At 42.5% G+C, this 23,942-nt stretch overlaps 1 protein-coding gene across 9 annotated transcripts in view; it reads left to right on the forward strand.

The window, feature by feature from the left end:
* LOC132818064 (coiled-coil domain-containing protein 9-like) overlaps nt 1–23,942 on the forward strand; it is a 292,055-nt gene that overhangs the window by 37,002 nt on the left and 231,111 nt on the right. The gene's annotated exons all lie outside the window — the stretch shown is intronic.

Here is a 23,942-nt window from a genome sequence, read left to right on the forward strand (position 1 = left end):
CAGTCCTTGGTACAAAAAGCTTTGTTAGTATGCCACTTAGGTTTACAAAAATATTTTAGAATTAGATAGTTTTGTTTTTATTAGTCTTGTTGTGTTATTTGGCACTGAGATCATACTGCCATTACTCCCTACTTCTTGAATGGTAGAGTAACTGCAGATTGTTTTATTCCTTTTGTCATCCGAGAATGAAATACTGCACTGATGGTAAATTAAACTGATAAATTGAGCTAGTTTTCAAGAGGAGGGGCATCTTCATATCTTGCTTCAAACATTCATCAAAGTCTTTAATTATGTTCACTTTATGCCTAATATTATTTTCTGAAGATTTATCGCTTTTAATCCTGAGCACAGTATCTGGAGTTTTCTTGCTAAACATTGTTATTCTGAAGATTACTGCTACATGCGTCAGACATATTGCGACTAGCCACAGCGAGTGTATTAAAGGACCAGGAATTGCAATGAATAAATGTCAGTTGGGTTTTTTATGTGGAATTGAGTAATCTTCAGCCTTTTCAAACTCTAAGCAGATGTTCAAACTAGGCTTTTCTGAATCAACGTGGGCAAAAAATATTTTCTGTATCGTAGATTGGAACCTTTTGAATGCTAGCAAATGTATTTGAATATTTAGTCATTGTGTCAGATTTTGGTTTTTAAAGGCTCAGTCAGTTGGAAAAATCCTTAGGAGTTTTAATTCAGGCACTTAAACCAAATTTTTAACAAAAAATTTTTTTCCTTTCCATCTCCCTTTCTTGTTCTTTATTCTGCCCTTTTCCTTTCTCTCTCTCTGCCATCGTTTGATCTTGCATCCACTTGTTCTTTGTTTGTCGTCTTTCTTGCCTTGCTCTCCCTATTCTACCATTCCTTCTTGTTTCTCAATTTTTCACTTTTGTTGTCTCTCCCCCTTTGCTTTTTCTCTTTTGCTTCTTTCACTCCATCTCCTGCTTTCACACCCCAGTCTTGCACTTTGCTTGTTCTCCTCATTGCACCATTGTTCCTTCCACAAATTCCCCCCTATTGCTTGCAATGATCTTTGTTCTTTCACCTTTTTGTTGACAATGGAATGCTACTTGCTATCTTTTCCATCTGGGATGTGTAGGATTCCTTCTTGTGTGCTTTTGTTTAATCACTATTTAACATAATTTTCCCCTCTGTGCTGAACGAAAAAGATTCCTTACAGTGTGGAAACAGGCCCTTCGGCCCAACAAGTCCACACTGACCCTCCAAAGAGCGACCCACCCAGACCCATTCCCCTACATTCAACCCTGACTAAATAGTATTCCAATCTTGTTTCATTCTAGTCCATGTTTTTTCTTCTTTACTTGGAACAGAGTGTTTGACAGTTCTCCACTGGTGTAGTCATGTATCTGTGTTTTTTATATTTCATCTCTGGTTGATGATCTTGGGTGAACTGAATCATGGCTAAATATGTAAAATTGGCATTGATTTATATTTTAATGAGGTTTAGTTTTATTTGACCCTTTCTGTCTGATTTTCAATTTACTGTATTCTTTCTTGAAAGTTGGAACATCATGTTGCGATTGTACAAGACGTTGTTGAGGCTGTTATAGAGTACTGTGTCTAGTTCCGGCTGCTCTATAATAGGAAAGATTATTAAACTGGAGAGGGTTCAGAAATGATTTACCATGATGTTGCTAGGAAAGGCGGGTTTGAGATATAAAAATAGACTGGAATGGCTGGGATACTTTTTCACTGGAGTGTGGGAGGTTTTATTAAACTTATTCAGGTTTATAAAATCATTTTGAGGGCCATAGATAAGATGAATGACAAGGGTCTTGCCCCTAGGTTGTGGGTGTACAAAAATATTTTTAATTCAGAGGAGAAAGATTCAAAAAGGACATGAGGGGAAACTTTTTTACGCAGGGTGATTTGTGTGTAGAAGAAACTGCCAGAGAAAGTGGTAGATGCAGGTACAGTTAAAATACGTTTGCATAATTTCATGAATAAAAAACATTTGGAGGATATGGGCCAACCACAGGCAGGTGGCACAAGTTTAGTTTGGGAAGATGGTCAGCATAGACTGGTGGACCAAACGGTCTATTTCAGTGCTGTATCACCCCATGGCTCAATGATTCTGTTCTTCAGGAACCCCACTTATTGGAAATCCTCCAATGCCAGCAACATCCTGGTAATTTTTTTCTGAACCCTTTGATAGTCTGGTTACAGGTAGACATCCGTAAATGGGTAGTGTGGTGCTTGTGCTCTCTCAGACATCCAGACAGTTGGAGAGTTTCTGTTTATCTCTCTATTTTTGTGGTATTCCTTCGAAAGTGAAGAAGATAATCTAGAATTACAAAGGGGGTTTGATCATCAGAAACTTTCCAACCGTCTGGACATCTGAGAGAGCACAAGCACCACATTAGCCATCTACAGATGTCTACCTGTAACCAGAATAATCCATTGGCAGATTGGCAGATGGAGTTTGATTTAGATAAATGCGAGATGTTGTATTTTGGGAAGATGAACAAGGGCAATATTTACAGTTATTGGTACCATCTGAGAAGCATTGTTGAACAGAGAGATCTAGGGGTTCCCGGTACATAGTTCATTGAAAGTAGCATCACAGGTAAGGCAATGAAGGAGGGCATTTGGTATGCTTGCCTTCATTGCTCAGAGCATTGACTATAGGAGTTGGGATGTCGTGTTAAAGTAGTTCAACACGTTGATAACGTGTCTCCTGGAGGAGTGTGTACAGTTCTGGTTGCCCTGCATCAGAAAGAATATTATTGGGATTTAAGATGGAAGCGATCCAGTGGGCCTACTTTGCTGAGCTATGTACCAGAACCCAGACAAAGTGGGGCACTAACCCTCCCTTACTGTTTAATTTGCTGGAAGTAACCATTTCTCAACCCTTAGAATTATTTAGTACTATTTTGGAACAGTTAAGAAAATGACTAAGGGTAAGGAAGCACAGGGAACCCCTCCGCAACAACTGACGCACCCATGGCTGCAGAGTCAGTTTCGCGACCACCCCAAGGACTCACCTGTGGAGCACAGCCTGATCTCGGAATGCATGAAACTCCGAGAAAAGATCGACTTATCGATGGAGGAGACCCGGGATAGGCTTGAATCAATCTCGGTCATGCTGCAGAGGGATGACCTGGAGATCCAGCACCTCGGGGAGGTTGGGCAATGGGCCATGGCTTCTGAGACTGTGAGCTTAAAAATGTGTTGCTGGAAAAGCGCAGCAGGTCAGGCAGCATCAAAGGAGCAGGAGAATCGACGTTTCGAGCATAAGCTCTTCTGAGACTGTGGCAGAATCCTCGGCAGTCAGGTTCAGGCCCTGGAACGGCGAGTGCAGGCCTTGGAAGAGCAAAAGAACATTCAGTTACCAGCGAGCTCATTAGCTCTTTGGAGCAATGGCTCCCACAGTTTCTAAGGTTGGAAGATGAGGTAGGCCAAGTGCCGGTCAAGCGGGCCCACCTGGTCGCAGTGTACTAGGATTGGACCAGTGTCCCCACCCAGTCCTAATACGACCCAGCACTATAGAGACAAATAAATGATGCTGGAAGTCTCTAGAGCACTGGGAGAGGATCCTCACTCTCTGATATGGGAACAATCAGGCATTATGCTTTTCCAGGACTTCTCTCCAGTCATGATTCATAAGAGGAAGGCCTTTAATGAGGTAAAAAGGCAGCTGAGGGACTTCAATATCCAGTATTCTGTTAGATATCTGGCAATATTGTGTTTCAGCTACGGAGGGTCCGTGTTCAAATTTGATTGTCTGGAAAAGGCAATGGTCTTGGATACTTTAAAATTGACTGACTGGCTTGAATTATATGGACAATTACTTTATTTTGTTTTTTCTGTGTAAATTGCCTGGTTGTTGTCAGGTGGTCTTGGTTTTTTTTTAATATATGTCAGGGCCATAATTATTTCCTTTTCTTTTTGTCTCCTCGCCCCTCTCTCTCCCTTCCTGTCATCCTTTGTTTTCCTGGGTTTTCTTTTCTTATTATTTCCTTTTGTCCTTCTTTTCTGGTTTAGGCTGCGGGTGTGGGGCGGGGGACACGGGGAGAGATCTTTTTTTTGTTCTACAAGGAGTGCATAGTAATACAGTATGGAGGAAGCGGGTTGAGTGCCCACTTTTAACTTTCTTGTTAGTATTTTTTTCTTACTTTGTGCTGTCTGGGGCAGGTGCATGGCTTCAGCTAGAAGGAGAGTCATGGTGGGGCTAATGGGTGGTATGTGCACCCCCTGTGGAGAAAGGGGGAAAAGTGTCCTTTCATTTATGTTATATGTTGATATGTTGGAGAAGTAGCTGTTAGAAGTTTTGATTGAGTAATTTTTGAGGTTGCATTTTTAAACTCTCACAAACTGTTCATGTTTTTCACTCGGTGCTGTATGGGTGGGGTTCTTCCTCCCGGGGTGGGGGGGTGTCGGGTCACGGATTGTTTCAGACGATCATGGCTAGTCATTCCTTTAAATGGTGCACTTGGAATGTTAAGGGTAGTCATTCGTCAATTAAGAGAAAAAAGATACTGTCAGGCCTAAGAAAAGAGAGGGTCGATGTTACAAGAAATGCACTTAACCGATAAAGAGCATTTGAAGTTGCAACAGGGAGGATTCGGCCAGGTATTTTTCTCATCTTTTAATTTGAAAAGTAGAGGAATTGCTATTCTCATACAGAAGAACCTCCATTTCAAATATTAGGCCAAATTAAGGACAAGTGCGAGCGATTCATAATTCTTAAAGCTGGGGAGGAATATGGAATTCTGAATGTATATTGCACGTCCCCTTAAATTCTTAACAGATACGCTTTCCAGATTGATGGCCCTTGGGGTGGGTCATACAACCTTAGGGTGAGACATTAATCATATTATTGACCTCGAGGTGGACAGGATGCCTAGGGGTCTTGCGGGTATGTCCCCGCAATCCAGGCAGTTGGTGGACCTGAACAGGGAGTTGGGGTTGGTGGATGTATGGAGGTGTCTTCACCCCGGTAGTAGGAATTTTACCTTTTTTCTAATCTGCATAAGTGCTATACTAGAGTTGACATTTTTTTTCTATCGACCTTTTTTGAACTCTGTGCTGCCTTGCAGAATAGGGAACATAGCCATTTCTGATCGTGCAGCAGTATACATGAAGGTCAAGGCCAGTGGTGGCGGGACGGACTGACAAGACCTATGCACGGGGTTTGATTATTTCTTACTCTGCGACCCGGAAGTGAGAGAGGGGAGAACAGCGACATTTGCTTGAGGCTCGCCTGAAGGCAGCTGAGTTAGCATACTTTGACATACCTTCTATAACTAAATTACAGCCCTTAGGGCTACTTTGAAAGCTGCACTCACCTAACCAGCAAAGAGGCAAATCTCTTTGGCGAAACAGATGATTTGAGTACGGTTATAAACCGGGTAGCTATCTAACGTACTTGGCCAGAAAGAAGAATGCCCCACCAATCTATTACATCTATCAGAGAGAGTGCTGGTATTCTTACTTGCAATGCTAAAAAAGATTAATGCAACATTTGGAAAGTTATTTTGAGCTACATTGGTCAGAGGGCTGTGAGGACAGAATGATGAAGGTGGAATCCTTTTTTAAGACCTTGGACCTTCCAGGTGTAACCTCAGAGCAGGCATCCTTTCTGAATGCTGATCTGATAATTCAGGAAGTACAGGAGGCGGTGAGGCTACTTCAAAGGTAAAGCGCCAGGACCAGACTGATTTCAAAGTGAGTTTTATAAGGAGTTAATAGACAAGCTGGCCGGGCCATTTTGGATATATGCAATTACTCATTCAGTCAGAGCTGCCTGCCATCTTAGAGTCATAGAAATGTACAGCATGGAAACAGACCCTTCAGTCCAACTTGTCCATGCCGACCAGATATCCCAACTCAATCTAGTCCCACCTGCCAGCATCTGGCCCATATCCCTCCAAACCCTTCCTATTCATATACCCATCCAGGTGCCTTTTAAATGTTGCAATTATACTCTCCTCCACCACTTCCTCAGGCAGTTCATTCCATACACGTACCACCCTCTGAGTGGAAAAAGTTGCCTCTTAGGTCTCTTTTAAATCTTAACCTATACCCTCTAGTTCTGGACTCCCTGACCCCAGGGGAAAGACTTTGTCTATTTATCCTATCCATGTCCCTCATAATTTTGTAAACCTCTACAAGGTCACCCCTCAGCCTACGACACTCCAGGGAAAAGCCCTAGCCTATTCAACCTCTCCCTATAGCTCAAATCTTTTCTGAACCCTCTCAAGTTTCACAACATCTTTCTGATAGGAAGGAGACCAGAATTGCATGCAATATTTCAACAGTGGCCTAACCAATGTCCTGTACAGCTGCAACATGACCTCCCAACTCCTGTATTCAATACTCTGACCAATAAAGGAAAGCATACCAAATGCCTTCTTCACTATCCTATTTACCTGTGACTTTACTTTCAAGGAGCTATGAACCTGCACTCCAAGGTCTCTTTGTTCAGCAACACTTTCTAGGACCTTACCATTAAGTGTATAAGTCCTGCTAAGATTTACATTCCCAAAGTGCAACATTTATCTAAATTAAACCCCATCTGCCATTCTCAGCCCATTGGCCCATCTGATCAAGATCCCATTGTAATCTGAGGTAACCTCCTTCGTTGTCCACTACACCTCCAATTTTGGTGTCATCAGCAAACTTACTAACTATATCTCTTACTTTCCCATCCAAATCGTTTATATAAATGATGAAAAGTAGTGGCCAGCACCGATCCTTGTGGCACTCCACTGGTCACAGGCCTCCAGTCTGAAAAACAACCCTCCACCATCAACCTTTGTCTTCTACCTTTGAGCCAGTTCTGTATCCAAATGGCAAGTTATATTCATAAAGATGTACAGCATGGAGTTCTCCTTGTATTCCATGCTCACCAGTCTCCCATGAGGAACCTTCTCAAATGCCTTACCTTACTGAAGTCCATATATATCACATCTACTGCTCTGCCCTCATCAATCCTCTTTGAGAGAAGAAAGTATTTCTCTTATTCTTAGGAAAGGCCCATCTGTCGGAAATGCTGGCATTAAGGCTGGGGAGTAGTAATTTAATTGAATATAATTTAAGTTACCTTGCTATAACTTGGATTAATTTAATTTGTTTGTTTATTTATTTTTCTTCTTTCTTCTTGATTATTTATTGAATTGTAGTTTTTGTAGATGTTTTCCCTGCTTTTTTACATGTTTCGGTAGTTTGTGGAGTAGAGTAGTAGTTGTTTTCTATTATTGTTATCATATTTTAAAGTTGTCAAGCTACTTTGTCCTGGTCTTGTAATTTTGTAAAAAAACTTTAAATATTTTTATTGAAAAAAGATTTTTAAAAATTAAAAACAAAGAAAGGATATTACCAAATTGGAGAAATTGCAGAAATAATTTCCACAGATATTGTTGGAAGAGGCTGGATAGGCTGGGACTTCTTTCGCTGTAGAGTAGAAGGTTCAGGGGTGACCTTAGAGATTTTTAAAATCATGAGGGGCATAGATAAGATGAACAGCAAAGGTATTTTCCCTTGCTGGAGGAGTTCAAAACTAGAGGGCATAATTTTATGGTGGGAGTAGAAAGCCTTTTTAAAAAAAAGAGACCTGAGGGTTGTTTTTTTCCCACTTAGAGGTTGTTTGGTGTGTGGAATTAACTGTCAGAGGAAGTGGTAGATGCAGGTACAGTTCAAACATTTTTAAAAGATTTTTAGACCGACACATGATTAGGAAAGGTTTAGAGGGATATAGGCCAAAAGCAGGGATATGGGCCAAATGCAAGCAAATGAAACTAGTTCAGTTTGGGAAACATGGATGAGGTTGGACCGAAGGGTCTGTTTCCATGCCGTATGTCTGTATAATAACGGGGAATCCAAAACCATCCATTTCACCTTTTTTTAATGTCCAACTTTTGGTCATTCCTAGTATCTCCTTTTTTCAGCATCTATTTCTGTCATGTTATGCTTCTGTGACATCCGTTGCGATTTTTTGATATTAACAGGGCTGTATGAATGCAGATTGTTAATTAGACTTTCTAAGACTTATGCATTCTGTGTCTAACTTTGTAGCTGGGTCTAGCTTTCTCTTATAACCTGAATAGAAATTTTAACTTTACTTCTAAGCAGGCTGTGTGTGAAGTTGCTTATTGTATCCAGCTACAGTATTTACATTGCTACCCTTGTTTAAATGTGGCTGTTGAGCTGGGTAAATTTGATATGGTAACAGGGGAACTTCTGAATTTTGGTTTCTCATTTTCTCCCCCTGATCGTTTTGAGTTGTAACTTCATAATCAGTGCTGGTGTCTTCAGCAACCTCCTTGAATTGAAGAAAAATAAATTAGTTTGTGTACAGATCTTCATATTATTTTCATTTATGCTTTAAACGTTCAGAATAGAGTGAACAATTTGATCTGTTGTGTCTGTGTAATGTTAGCTCCATGCTATAACGGTTAATTAAATCAATTTTGCTGCTCCTTGTCCAAATTCTTCAGGCATTTAATTTTCTTAGGTGTCATTGACACTTTACAGTGGCTTCTTTTATGTTTTATTGATCCTATTTTTGTTATGGATTCACTAACCTGTGGCGATAACTTCCACTAATTGTTTTGCACAGCCTTTTCACTCATCCTTGAGAGGCTTCCAGAGTAACCTTTAGTAGTGTATACATACTTAGCTTTGTCAAATGTGAGACCATAAGTATACTCTTTTGATTCCTAGTTAGAAAAGTTTGTGTCTTTTTTTCATTGTCCTAAATATTATTTTCAGAACTGAGCTTTGTTTGGTGATGAGCTGTTTGATCTCCTAAACAGTGCCGCATAGAGACTAATGAAATTTTTGATTGAGGGTCTTGGTATGTGAAGATAGCTGTGATTAGTTGATAATCTTGCTAAACTAACTTTCAAATCTAAATTGAAGTACCAGAACAGTAGAACATTTTACTGAAATTGTGATTTTGAGGATAAGCTGGCGATGAGGCTTTAGATGATCTTTTGTCAGTCCATGCAGGTTAAACTGGGCTGCATGGAGAGCCCAGTAGCCCAAACTGGGGGAACTCTTTTTGTGTAATTTCCAAATACTTACAGATATTGGAAATAGGAAATAGAAATAAAAAGTACTGGAAATGCCTAGTAGGCCAAGCAGTGGAGAGAAACAGAGTTAATATTTTAGGTCCATGACCTTTCATCAGAGATGTGGTTAGGTAGAATAGGTTTGGAGCAAGGAAAAGAGGATTTTGGGAGGAGTGAAAAGTTTTTGATATAGTGAAGAGCAGGAAAGATTTAATTGCACAAGATTTCATGATGCAAAAGCTTAAGGGAGTGTTAATGAGAACAGATGAAATGTGTGAATGACTGACAGCAGCTACCTGAATACCAAGTGAGGGAAAAGATGAAAAGAGAGTGAAGAGAAATCTAAGTGAGTCAACAAATGTGGCACAAAATGGGAGCAAAAGTTAGTCGTTGAACTCAGTGTCAATCCTAGCACCATGATGCAGGAAGCTTTCCAATTAGGAATGTATTAATAGAGGGCTGTATATGGAATAGGTAACTATGCACTGCAGCCGTGATGGGAATTCTGAATCTGTGTTGGCTGCACATTGCCAGGATTTAAGAATTCCCAAGCAGAACTTGGGGGTAGGATCCAGTTGTCCATGTTGGAATCAGCAATGATATTGATTCTCAAAGTTCACTGAGACCCTAATTTTTCTTGATGATCTAGATCTTGATCTGCAGGGGATAATTTCACAGTTTGCAGATGACACAAAAGTTTATTCGAATTGTAAAGTCTGTTGACTAAAGTGCAGAGCTCCAAAGAAATTCTGACGAATTGCAAGAGCAGAGAGGTTACGCTGAAGTTGTCTAAGACAATAGTTAAACTTCAGCTGGAGTGTTGTGCACAGTTCTGGGTGCCACACTTTAGAGCGTTTGAAGAGGTTTGCGAGAATGGTTCCAGGGATAAGATGCCTTAATTATGAGGTAAGGTTGGAGACTTGCTGAGGGAAAGGCCAAGAGATATTCAAAAGATAGGAGGAGGATTGAATTGGGAGGGACAGTAGGAGAAGGTTGTGGAGAGGGACAGGAGGGAGAAGGAGGAGGGGATAGCAGATTGGGAGAGGAGGAAGGAGGGTTTGGAGGAGACAGCAGGATGAGGAAGATGGGGAATTGGTGGAAGGAGGGACTGAAGCGCGACAACAGGATGAGGGAGGGGGAGACGGGAGAGAAGGGATTGTGAGAGACAAGAGGATGAAGGGAGTTGGGGGGAAGGAGGAGGAGGGAGTGGGGTGGGGAACAGGATGATGAAAGGGGGAGGCCTTCATAATATATATAGGTTTTCAACAAATCCTTTGGTCTTCTGATCAAATATCACTGTGCTGTTCAGTATCCGTTGTGTTTGATGATGGACCTTGACTCTGTTTAGGACTTTCAAATGTGCTTTGCAAAATTAGGATGTTGTAACACATTGGAAGCCTTTTTGAAAGGTGGAATGAAAATGGCAGTAATCTGAGTTTTCATCACTCTGAATTATGTGGAAGTTGTTTGAGCCATTGAGATTTATCCATCAGATGCTGCTTCATGGTGCATTCCACAGGCCTGATGTTGGACATAACATCATTCCATTTTAAAAAGCATGGAATCTGATCTCTAAGCAAATCTCTGTGCCAAGTGATGATGATCTGCTCAATGCTCTTGATGTTGAATGCAGGCTTTCTGGCAAGCTTTCTGGTGTGTCAGACATTCACTTTTGTCTATTTAGCCTGGACCAATAATGTTCTCATTTGACTTGTCTGCAGTAGAGCTGGTGTCATGCCCCTCGCCCTGTGGCATTTGCATTATCCTTTTCAAATGACCTTATGTACAGCTTCACTTCATACAAATGAAGAAGGACAACAATGGGATTGCAGTGATAGGAAAGAATGAAATGTGTGTTTACGTCATCTTAAATATAAAAAAAGGGACAAAGAGAAAGTAGAAGGAGGTTCAAATAAAAATGTTGCAGGCTGAGGGAGAAGTGAATGTGATAAGGAAGAACAAGTGTGCATTTGGCCTTAACATGAATCTCTTCAGCACTGCTTGGTGCTGCCCCTCCCTTTGGCTAACGCTGCCTGCTCTGCACTCTGACTCCTCCAGTTCTTTACTAATTCCTCTCATTATTGCACAAAATACAGAGTTCTGGGATCTATGGGGATTTAGCGGTTTGGATCAAAAATTGGCTAGGTGAAAAAGAAAGTGTGGTGGTTGATGTGAAATGTTCATCCTGGAGGTCAGGAAACCAGTGGCATGCCACAAGGATCTGTTTTGGGGCCACTGCTGTTTGTCATTTTTAGCAATTATCTGGATGTGGGTGTAGAAGGATGGGTTAGTAAATTTGTGGATGACACTAAGGTAGGCAGAGTTGTGGTTAGTGCCAAAAGATGTAGTGGGTTACAGAAGGACATAGATAAGATGCAGAACTGCGCTGAGAAGTGGCAAATGGAGTTTAATGCGGAAAAATGTGAGGTAGTTCATTTCGGAAGAAATAGTAGGAAACAGGAACACAAGTTGCCACCAAGGTGATAAGATTGTTAAGAAGGCATATAGTGGAGATCCAAGATGGCAGCGACCTAGTAGGTCTGAGTCTGCAGTACTCTGCCTAAGGCTCGGGCAAAGTGGGTGCTCACCTTCACCTCGCCTTTTAAATTATTCAGGAAAGCTTTTGCCCAGCATACGTAGTCATTTCACATCAAACTTTAACAATTTGATGCTTTTTTAAAAATGACGAAGGGCAAAAAACTCCCACAGTTCGCAACAGGCAAGGACCCTTCCCCCACCCCTCCCACAGCAGCAGGGATGTCCACAGCTGCCCCAGGGGCTTATCTGTGGATGTGAGCCTGATCTCTGAGATCGTCAAACTCCAGGAGAAGAGCAGCACATCCATCGAGGAGGCCCGGTCCAGGTGGGAGTCGATCTCGGTCATGCTACAGAATGCAGAAGCATGACCGAGAGATCGAAAAACTCGAGCAGCGCGTCGGAGGGACGGTGCAATGGGCCGCGGCCTCGGAGACTGCTGCTGAGTCATCCGTGGGTCAGGTCCGGGCTCTGGAGCGGTGAATTTGATTGCTGGGCCTTCCCAAACTGGAAGAGGAAGGCCAGCTTGTGGATTTCTTGGAGCGATGGCTCCCACAATTATTGAAGTCGGAGTCTGAGCTGGTTGGGTGGAGCGGGCCCACCGGGTTGCTCTGTGCAGGCCCGGGTCAGATCTGCGTCCCCATTCAGTTCTAGTCCAACTTCGATGTTATAAAGAAAACCAAACACTCCTGAAGACTTCCAGAGTCCTGGGGAAGGATTCCCAGGCCATGATGTACAAGGGCTCCAAGATAATGCTATTTCAGGACTTCTGTCCAGTCGTGGTCCGCAAGAGGAGGGCAATAGGTGAAGGCAAAGAAGCGCCTGAGAGACTTAAATATTCAATACTGCATGCGATATCCAGCAACACTGTGCTTCAGCCATGGAAGATCCCTATATAACTTTGAATCACCGGAGAAAGTAAAAGAATTCTTGGACTCTCTCAAATAGACTGTGGGACTTGAAATGTATGGCTAGCAACTTTATTTTGCCTCCCCTTTGTTTACCCTTCTTTCTTTCTCCATCTTTCTTTTACTCATGGTCTCCTTTTTCTAGCTCGTGTGGCTTATTTGATTTGTGGGGGAGGTTTTTTCTAAAACGGGGTTTTCTTTTTTTCTTCTTATTTAGTTGCATAATACTTGCTGGAATTGTAATTTTGTAATTTTATATATTTCTATTTTGTATTGTTTTTATTAAACGTATCCAGGTGTTGGTGTGGGGGGAGGTGTGGGTCACTTACTTTTAACTTCTGTTTGCTAAGACACTTGAATTTTTTCACTTCATTTTGTAATGTCTGTGCCGAGGGCAGGGCCCTAGCTGGGAGAGGTTATGGTGGGTTTATTGATAGGTAGTTATGCCCCCTGGGAGCAAGGAGGAAAGTCTCCTTTCAAACATGTTTTCCGTTATTTTTATTTCGGAGCAGTTCTTAATTATGTTGATTTAAAAGTTTTAAAGCATTTTTTAAATTTATGAATTTTCTATGGTCTTTATTCAATGTCTTTTGGGTGGGATTCTTCCTCCTAGGGAGTTTTGAGTTTGCATGGATGATCATGGCTAGCCATTTGCTTAGGTGGTGCACCTAGTATGTCGAGGGGAGCCATTCGCCAATCAAAAGGAAATGGATATTATCAAGTCTTAAAAAAGAAGGGGTTGATGTAGCTCTCTTACAGTATACACATCTACTTGATAAAGAACATTCAAAGCTACAACAGGATGGATTTGGTCAGGCATTGTTTTCATCTTTCAGCTCAAAAAGTAGGGGAGTAGCCATTTTTATTCAGAAGAATCTTCCTTTCCAAATGTTAAGCCAGATAAAAGATGAGTCTAGATGGTATATATTGAGCAAAGCTTTAATACACAGAGAGGAATACAGAATTTTGCATCTTTATTGTCCCCCGGCATACCCTTTTAAATTTGTAACGGAAGTGTTTTCTAAGTTAATGGCTTTTGGGGTTCGCCATATAATTATAGGGGGTGATTTTAACTATTATTGACTCAGAGACGGATGGGACACCTCTGAGCACTACGATATATCTCTCAGTTCTAGACAATTGATGGATCTGAACAAGGAGCTAGGGCTAGTAGATGTGTGGAGGTGTCTTCATCCCCAGGGTAGAAACTTTACTTTCTTCTCTAATCCACACAAGTGCCATACCAGAATTGATATGTTTTTTACCCCTTTGACCCTTTTGAATTCAATATGTCTTGTAAAATAGTAACTTAAATATTTCTGATCATGCTGCAGTATATATGGAAGTTAAGACTAGGGATGATGGGATAGGCCCCCGACATTGGTGTATAATCCTTTCGTATTGAAGTATAGCAAATTTATAAAGTATTTTTTTTGAAGGAATTCAAAACCCTCAAGTAAGGCTAGTAACCCTTCAATGATGTGGGAGACCACAAAGGCATATGCTCGAGGCTCAGTCATCTCATATTCTGTGACCCAGGAAGGACAAAAGGGAGACCAACAGCACCTGCCAAGGCTCAATTGAAAGCAGCTGAAATTGCGTATGTTGATAGGCCCTCTATTACTTAGCTACAAAGGATCACAGCCCTTAGGGCAGCTTTGAATACCGCACTTACCCAAACAGCAAAGAGGGAAATATTATTCGCAAAGCAGAGATTATTTGAATATAACGACAAGCCTGGCAGATATCTAGCATAACTTGCCAAAAAGAAAAATGCTCCCCAAGCCATTATGTCCATTAGGGAAAGTGCTGGTACCCTGACTTGTGATCGTAAAAAGATTAATACAGCCTTTAGAAAGTTCTATTCTGAATTGTATAAGTTGCTGGACTGTGAGGATCGAACTGGGAAGATGGAGTCCTTTAAAAATGTGCTCCTTCTTGGAGCAGGTTGTTGATCTTGAATGCCCCCTTGACAACCCAGGAAGTACAGGACGTGGTTAGGCAGCTTCAGAGTGGCAAGGCGCCTGGGCCAGACGGATTCCAAGTTGAGTTCTATCAAGAATTTATAGGGGAACTGGCGGGGCCACTCACAATTACTCACACAGTCAGGGCTGGCTCCAGCCTTCAATGAGAGAAGCAAATATTTCTCTCATTCTTAAGAAGGGAAAGGCCCCAGAAGATTGCTCGTCATGTAGACCCATAGCCTTGTTAAATGTTGATTTTAACATTCTTTCAAAAATGTGAGCATTACGACTGGAGAGGATTTTACCATTCATTATAAAAGAGGACCAGATGGGAATTATAAAGGGTCACAAGTTAACTAATAACCTTAGAAAGGTCTTAAATTTGATACAAGCCGGTCAACCGGGAACAATACCGGGTTTAGTTGTCTCCCTAGATGCAGAGAAGGCATTTGATTGGGTAGAATATACGTTGAAAAGGTTCGGTATTGGAGAGGTCTTTACTAAATGGGTTTCAGTATTATATAATCCCAAAGCAGCGGTAATCACCATTGGTTTAAGTTTGGATAGCAGAGGCTGTCATCAGGGATGTCCTCTTTCACCATTACTATTTGCGCTGGTGATTGAACCACTCGCGGAACCTATATGAACTGACCCTAATAAAACGGCTCCGAGGGTTAGATCCGGCAAACACAAAATTACTCTCTATGTGGATGATATCCTCCTTTGCTTAAGTGATCCTTTGACATCCGTGCCCCGCTTAATTCAAGTGGTCAGTTTATTCGGTATGTTTTTTTTTAGATTAGACTTACAGTGTGGAAACAGGCTCTTCGGCCCAACAAGTCCACACCGACCCGCCGAAGCGCAACCCACCCATACCCCTACATTTATCCCTTACCTAACCCTACGGGCAATTTAGCTTGGCCAATTCACCTGACCCGCACATCTTTGGACTGTGGGAGGAAACCGGAGCACCCGGAGGAAACCCACGCAGACACGGGGAGAACGTGCAAACTCCACACAGTCAGTCGCCTGAGTCGGGAATTGAACCCGGGTCTACAGGCGCTGTGAGGCAGCAGTGCTAACCACTGTGCCACCGTGCCGCCCCACGGATGTTCTCAGGTTACAAAATCAATTTTATGAAATCGGAGGCCATGCCAGTACGAGGCCTTGCCAGTATATCCAATTTACCGGACGGATCTTGCTTTCCCTTTTGGTGGTCACTAGAAGATTTTCTATACTTAGATATTTTTATCACTCCAGTATTTGGTCAGCTATATAAAGCCAATTACGTACACTTGTTAGAGAAAATAAGGCAGGACCGTCAACGCTGGGGAGATCTCCCAATATTCTGGCTAGGCAGAGTGGCCTTAGTTAAGATGAATATCCTACCTCATCTATATCCAATGAGAAAGCTCCCCTTGATGCTGCTGAGGTAGGTGTTGCGTAACTTTTACGGCTGTCTCAGCTCCTTTATTTGGAATCCTAGATGGCCCCTTTCCAAATTAGAAAAGCTGCAGCTCCCACAAGCAAGGGGAGGACTGGACTTTCCAAATTTCAGGAGATACCAATTGAGCTCCTTATTATTTTATGGAGCTGATTGAGTCTCTTGTGACCCACAATCAATCTGGTTAGATATTGAGACCTCCCAAGCAAAATGTCCCCTCATCAATCTATTACCTTTGGACATGATGAGAGCTATTACGGACTACTGTAAAAATCCTATTGTACTAAATACAATTAAAGCCTGGAGGACAATGCAACAAGATGAGGGTAACCTGCAAAAAGCCTCCCCTTATACTTCTATAGTGGGAGCACCGGGATTTCAGGGTTGACAGATGCTACATTTAAAACTTGGGAGTCCAGAGGTATCTCCTGCTTGGGAGATCTGTTCGATGGGGAGGTTATGATCTCCTTTGAGCAGCTGCACCAGAAGTTTGGACTGCCTACAAGGACTTTCAGTATTTTCAAATATGAGACTTTGTACAAAAGAAGACCACACTGATAGTCAATCCTTAAAAATCGGATAGGGATATGGCCGATGGGGCTGCCCTCAGTCAGTAATCTTTATCGTTCACTATACAATAAGGTCTCGAAGGACATGGAACGACTATATAAAACCTGGAATCAAGAATTAGGGTTGGAAATCTCTTTAGAAATGTGGGAGGACATCTGGGAAAATGCCAGAAAGATCTCTATCTGTAACAGAACTCAAACTACTCAATTAAAGATCCTTCACAGGGCTCACATGGCATCTGAACGATTCGCAAAATTCAAGGCAGGAGCATCCCCAATGTGTCCTAAATGTAAAATAGAAGTTGGCACTCTCATGCATTGTCTATGGACATGCCATAAGATCCGTAGATATTGGGATAGAGGAGCGAATGCCTTGACAGAGATTTTGGGACTGAGATTAGATTGGATCCAATGTCCCTACTTTTGGGCTCTCCAAATTTCCCATCCCTGGATGTTTAAGCAAGGAAATTATTTTCTACCCTCTTCTTTTTGTGCGAGGAAAAATATTTTAGTGAATTGAACTGGGGGACTTTCAAACTAGCACAGGATAATCATGGACTATATCCCCCTTGACCTTCTCATGAATATGGTGCACCAAAAATGGAATTATTTTATAAAACATGGCAGCCCTTTTTGAACTATATCGACACAGGTATTTTAGCCATATTGTCCAGGGCTTTTGCTTAGCTGTGGTAATGGTTCTGGCTGGTTCAGGACCTCCCCAGGAGGAGGAATCCTGTATAAAAATGGGTTCTATTATGACTTGATGTAAATCTATTTTGAGCATGTACCTAGTTATTTAATTACTTTGTTGTTTATTGTTAGTAATGTTTGATATCCAATTTTATGTTTTGGTTGTTTGTAGAATAGATTAGTAGTTAGTAGGGTTTTTCCTTTTTTATTTAATTTTATATTGATGCTGTTATCATATTGTAAAGTGGAATATTCCTGTTAGTATTATTTTTGTAATTTTGTAAACAAATCTTTAAAATTTTCTTTTTTCAATAAAAATACCTATTAAATACCTATATTGTGTGCAGTTCTGGTCACCACATTATAGGAAGGATGTGGAAGCTTTGGAAAGAGTTCAGAAGAGATTTACGAGGGTGTTGCCTGGTATGGAAGGAAGGTCTTATGTGGAAAGGCTAAGGGAACTGGGCTGTCTTCGTTGGAGAGAAGAAGGTTGAGAGGTGACTTTATTAAGACACATAAGATAATCAGAGGGTTAGATAGAGTGTTTACCTCGGTTGGTGAAGGCTAATACAAGGGGGCATAGCTTTAAATTGAAAGGCAATAGATTGAGGACAGATATTTGGGGTAGCTTCTTCACTCAGAGTAGCAGGGGCATGGAATGGCCTGCCTGCAACAGTAATGGACTCACTGATGTTAAAGGCATTTAAATGAGCATTGGACATATGGATAATAATAGAACGGTGTAGGTTAGATGGGCATCAGATTTATTTCACAGGTCGGTGCAACATCAAGGGCCTGTACTGCAAGTAATGTTCTATGTTCTATTATGCATCATCTCTTGCAAGAAAGAGGGAAGACAGCAGTAAATCCTACAATGTTCTGTAATGGTTGATTAGCTGTTAGTATATCAGAGTTGCAGGTGTAAGGCATTACCACCGTGTTGTGTGTGAGAGAATGGGGGTCAACCGTGTGAATTGGAGGGTTGAGTACTGTTTGGAGATTATTGGTCGGTGGCTGCCAAGAGATTTTGTGAGTTAAGTGAATGAGGCTAGTGGTGCACACGATAAGACATGATATTTAGTTGGCCTTGAAATTCCATGAAAGAATAATAAGATTGAGTTCGCTGGCCTTGAACACTTACGTAGGATCTTCAACCTAACTGTCTCCTAATCAAATCTCAAGGATTTTGTGCCTCCAGTGTTCTTTCCCTCCAAGTCTTGTACTGAACTCTTCAGTTCCCCATTAGGAAACATTGGTGGATGTTCTAGCACAGGTTAAATTATCTGAAAGAATTTTCAAAAGCAACTAAGTTCCGAGCACCACTTTAGGCTGCTGCAGCGGATCGTTTTTTGAAGAAGTGAAGAAGACAACCTTGAAGTGACACTGGCTTCTTGAAATATTGGGCTGACTGCTGATAACCAGCAGCCAGTAAAAAGCCTTGCTATCACTGTTTCCTTTTCGCAATCATCAAAATGTTCTAGTGCATCTCATTGATCAGTACATTGGTCAATGATCTACTCTGCACACAGTTGATTTTTGGGTTTCATTCAAGATAACCATCCTCATATCTTTTTTTTTGACTCTCAATTTTATAGTATTTGATTCTTGACCAAAATTAAATCAGCAGTCATCCTTGTGAAATACTTAATTTCTCCTTTTTTCGTCTGAGTGAATGACATAAAAGGCTGAAGGGACTAAATGGCACATCTCAGTATGCATGTATGTGACAAGAAAATCACCCGAGAGATGATTTCATGCTGGAAGGCAACAAGGTAGTTTGTCTTTCTGATTCTGACTATTGTTTGTTAGTATGGGAGAATTTTAATTGCTCCCTCCTTTGATCAGAGCTAATCGTAGAGATATAAGGTTAGATTAGATTAGATTTACAGTGTGGAAACAGGCCCTTCGGCCCAACAAGTCCACACCGACCCGCCGAAGCGCAACCCCTTCATTTACCCCTTTCCTAACACTACGGGCAATTTAGCATGGCCAATTCACCTGACCCGCACATCTTTGGATTGTGGGAGGAAACCGGAGCACCCGGAGGAAACCCACGCAGACACGGGGAGAACGTGCAAACTGCTTGTTTGTGTGGCTTTTGACTTATATCTTCCATTATGTCAGCATTGAAGCTTCCAGAAGATTGCTGATTGAGCCCGAACCTGAAGTTTCTCTTTGGAACTTCACTGAACTTGTAATCAGCTGGTATCATATGGCTGGCAGCTGCTGTAGTTTAATCCAGTAGCATTCAGTTTAAAACTTAGACAAGCCAGCATCAAGGATATCTTGGAGTGGGTGCAAAATATTCTCAAAGGGGAGAGGGACCAGCTGGAGGTTGTTATACACATTGGAACAAACGACATAGGAAGGCAAAAGGATGAGATTCTGAGGAGAAAATATAGGAAGTTAGGCAGGAATTTAAAAGGTAGGTCCTCAAGAGAAGTAATATCTAGATTGCTCTGGGTGTCACAATCTAGTGTGAGTAGGAATAGGAACATAGAGCAGATGAATGCATGACTGAGGAGCTGGTGCAGGGGAGAAGGATTCAAATTTTTGAATCATTGGAATCTCTTCTGGGGTAGAAGTGACCAGTTTTCAGAAGGACAGACTGCACCTGAATTGGAAGGGGACTAATATACTGGCAGGGAGATTTGTTACAGCTGCTCAGGAGGATTTAAATTTAGTGGTGGAGGGGAGGTGATCAGTCTGAGACTAGTGCAGCTGGGAAATGGAGCAAGGGAAAAGGAACAGTCAGGGCATGCAGGAACAAACCAGAGAACAAGGTAGGTTTGATTAATTAAACTGAATTTGTTTCCATGCAAGAGACCTAACTTGTAAGGCATATGAACTCTCAGCCTGGTTGGGACTGGGACTGGCATATCATAGTAATTACAGATAGGCAAGACTGGCAATTTAATGTTCTAGGGTATAGATGCTATAAGGAAGGATAGAAATGGGGGCAAGAGGAGGAAAGGTAGTGGCATTTTTGATTAGGGATAACATTACAGCTGTACTTGGGGAGGATATTCCTGGCAATATGTCCAGGGAAGTTATTTGGGTAGAACTGAGAAATAAGAAAGGGATGATCACCTTACTGGGATTGTACTGTAGACTCTCCAATAGTCAGTGGGAAATTGAGAAACAAATTTGTAAGGAGATCTGTTATCTGTAAGAATAGTAGGATGGTAACAACAGGAGATTTTAACTTTCCAAACATAGGCTGGGACTGCCATACTGTTAACAGCTTGGATGAAGAGAAATGTTTTAAATGTATAAAGAAAGTTTTCTGGTTCAGTGTGTGGATGTACCTACTAGAGTAGGTGCAGATGTTGACCTACTGTCAGGACAGAGGTGTAAGTAGGGGACAACTTTGAGGTGAGTGACTGTAATTCTACTAGTTTCAAAACATTGCTGAAAAAGGATATAAGATGTAAAAGTGTAAGTTGTAAGTTGGAGGAAGGCCAATTTTGACGCTATTAGGCAAGAACTTTCAAAATCAAAAGTATGACGCTAGAAAAGCAAAACTGGTTAGGCAGCGTTTGAGGAGCAGGAGAGTCAACATTTTGGGCTAAGCCCTTCATGAATGTGGGTGGGGGAGCAAGGGAGCAAATGTTTGCAGGTAAAGGGACAGCTGTAAAATGGGAAGCCTTCAAAACTAAGATAATGAGAGTACAGAGGCTGTATGCTCCTGTTAAAGTGAAGGGCAAGGTTGGTACGTGTATGAAATGTTGAATGTCTAGCAAAATTGAGGTTTGGTCAAGTATAAGAAGGAAACATATATCAAGTATAGACAGCAGGGATCGACTGAATCCCAAGAAGAGTGTAAAAGGCAGTATGAGTACGCTTAAGAGGGAAATCAGCAGGACAAGGAGATGTCGAAGAAAACCTCTTGAGATACAGACCTTGAGAACTAACTAGTTTATTGCACGATATCTCATGGGGAATTCTCCGTTCTAACTGTGGCTTGGTGCTGCTCCGAAATACATCAGAACATTACAGGATTATGTAGAGAAAACAGATAGGAGCTGATAGTTAATTACAAGGCTTTGGCATGCTTACAAGATGGTACTGAATTCGAGGTCACCTGTTTGGGTCAAAAATTAAATACTATTATACATTCCACAAGTGGACCAAAATGAATGTTATCACCGTGTGTTCTATTTACACAGATCTGTTAACACTAAGCAGAGATGTCCTTCATTAGCTGAGCAACGGTGGGAGATGGGAGAGAAAAGATGCGCATATCAGATTGTCACAGGACGAACAAGTGTAAAGGGAGGGATTGGGGGCAGGTGGAGAAGACAGATTGATCATGGCAGCTTGCAAAAGGGGTAATAATTCGTAGGAGAACAGGACTAATTGACAAGTCTGGGTCCACTTGACTGACTACTAATGTGCACTGGCCATCCATCAAAGTAGGAAAAACACAAACGCGACAGGCTAGAATCCTTGGATAGATAAGTCCTACTTTTAGCATTACCTTATAGTAAGGGATGCACAGCTAACATATCAACGACTATTGCTTTACAAAATGGTTTCTCAGCTAGAATAGAAAAATGGCTTCCAGACAAACCATGTCAAATTTTCATCTACAATTCTTCCTTCTCCTTTTCACAATCGGAGAAGTAGGCTCAGCAAAAGAGGGGATGTAGCCAGAACCAGGAGGGTTGTCTGGAGGAGGAGGCTCCACATTGGATAGGTAATCCTCAGAATCCGAGTCATCAGCCTTGATAGGTTTTGGACTTGAAGGCTTAGTGTTCGTGCGGGGTTTTATTGGGAGGGGTTTTGACTAACTGGACTAATGGTGGGACAGAGGGCAGATTGAGATTGGGTTCCGCAAGAGTGGAATAGGATGGCTCAGGGCAGGCAAGGTACACCGCAGCGCAATAGAGGTTGCGCAGAAAATGACTCGGATGGAGGACCCACTGAAGTTGTAGTGGGTGGTGGAGCGCTCAGTAAAGATGGGAGATGGGAGAGAAAAGATGCACATACCAGATTGTCGGGGGATGACCAAGTATAAAGAGAGGGATTGGAGACAGGTGGAGAAGACAGATTGATCATGGCGGCCTGCAAAAGGGGTAGATTGGAGCCAGAAAACTCTAATGTGAGCCCCTGCAGAGGGGACAGTGAATAGAGACATGAATTTTGCATAGTGCCTGGCACCCCAGAGGAGCGATTGGGCAAGAAGGGAGATTAAAACCCGGTTGGGCACTGCACGCAGACCAACATCAATGAGGATACGATTAGAGAGAGGTTCCACAACGGGTATTCCAGAGACCCCACAAAGCGAACAGTATCAGAGCTGACAGAAAGGGCCACTGAGGGAGGCGCAGAGGAATTGGTGGCTCCGGAGTCCACCAGAACTGAAACTACACCCCCCCCTCCCCATCTCAATGTCCAACATGGGGTTATTGGATGGGCAGTGGGGGAGCCATATTGAAACGGCCTGCAAAACCTCCCTCATGCGGCAGTCCTAGCCATGTAGGGTAAACCAAATAGTTTGCTGGCAAAGGCTGCCGCTGCAATGGGAAAGTGGGTTGCTGCTGTTAACCTTGCTGAGGGGTGCAGCGCGGCAGTCCCCACCCAGTGACCAAAGTTCCTACATGACCGGCACCGATCCTGACTAATGTCCCGCCTCTGCTGCTTCCACCCCTGCCATCCCCCTTCCTCGGGTCACTAGCCTGACCCTGATGCGATGCCTGTGTTAAGTGGGTAAATGCCTCTTCCTCTTTTGGATCATCAAAAAGCCCCTGCTGAACCATGTTAGTGAGAAAGGTGAGGAGCTGATCCCAAGTTTTAGATTACCAGTCAAGATTAAAAGATTTGAAAGTATGGGTGTGTCAGGGCTGCATGCAATGAATGAGAGTTTGGGAGGCCAATTTGTCATTGGCTGTGAGTGGGATGCTTGCAGAGGATACCCAAACCTCCTTGAAGCGGGCAAGAAAATCAGGGAATGGCTCATCAGCTTTGTGCAGACATAGGGTGACTTCACTAAAGTCTGCCTGCTGTCTCGCAGCTGCCAAGGTGATGTGCTGAGCCTTGTCTCTAAGCCAGTCCACTCGTGCCTCCCCAGTAACCCATGGATCTGTGGGAAACACGAGGGAGCCCTTGACAGAAGCCCAAACGCAATAAAGTGTTAACATCTTGTGGCAGGCATTGTAAATATTACATGTCAGAACGAGCCAACCATAGAAGGAAGCTGGACGTTTAATTGGATCAGAGATAACTTGGAGCATAGTACAGGCCTCAGCATGAGTCCAGGGTTTATCAAAAGGAATTTCCCCAATCATGAGACGGGGAGCTTGGGTAGAGTGTTTTGCGGCATTCTGGGAATGGAGAGTCATGCCTGAATGGTCACCCTGCATAGTAATGAGGCTGTCAGTCGAAGAGGAGACAGTGGGGGTACTTTCACCAGGGCCATTTGGCCGAGCACTAAGACCCTGCGGAGCATATGAGGCAGTGCCAAAGTGCTGAGGAAGGTCAGCTGCCCTGGAACCCCGAGCAGCATCCCGTTCGTGCATGGTCTTCCTGCACAGCCGCAAGGCCGTAAGAGCAGCAATTTCATCAACCTGAGAGTCCAAGTCCGGGGTAGGGACAGCAAATTTGGGATACTGAGCAGAATAACTGGCGGAGTTGCGGTAGAAGGGGAGTTAGCAGGAGCGAAAGGGCCATCAGCTTCACTGGAATGCTGACAGCAGTTCTTAGCTTTCGGGGGCTGATGGCCTTTAGTGATTTTCCTAAACTTCTCCAGACACTGGAGCACGTATTCTGTGTCCTAGGAGGGATCTCTGTACCCT

Source organism: Hemiscyllium ocellatum, chromosome 8 (genome assembly GCF_020745735.1).
Source record: "Hemiscyllium ocellatum isolate sHemOce1 chromosome 8, sHemOce1.pat.X.cur, whole genome shotgun sequence".
Taxonomy (NCBI): domain Eukaryota; kingdom Metazoa; phylum Chordata; class Chondrichthyes; order Orectolobiformes; family Hemiscylliidae; genus Hemiscyllium; species Hemiscyllium ocellatum.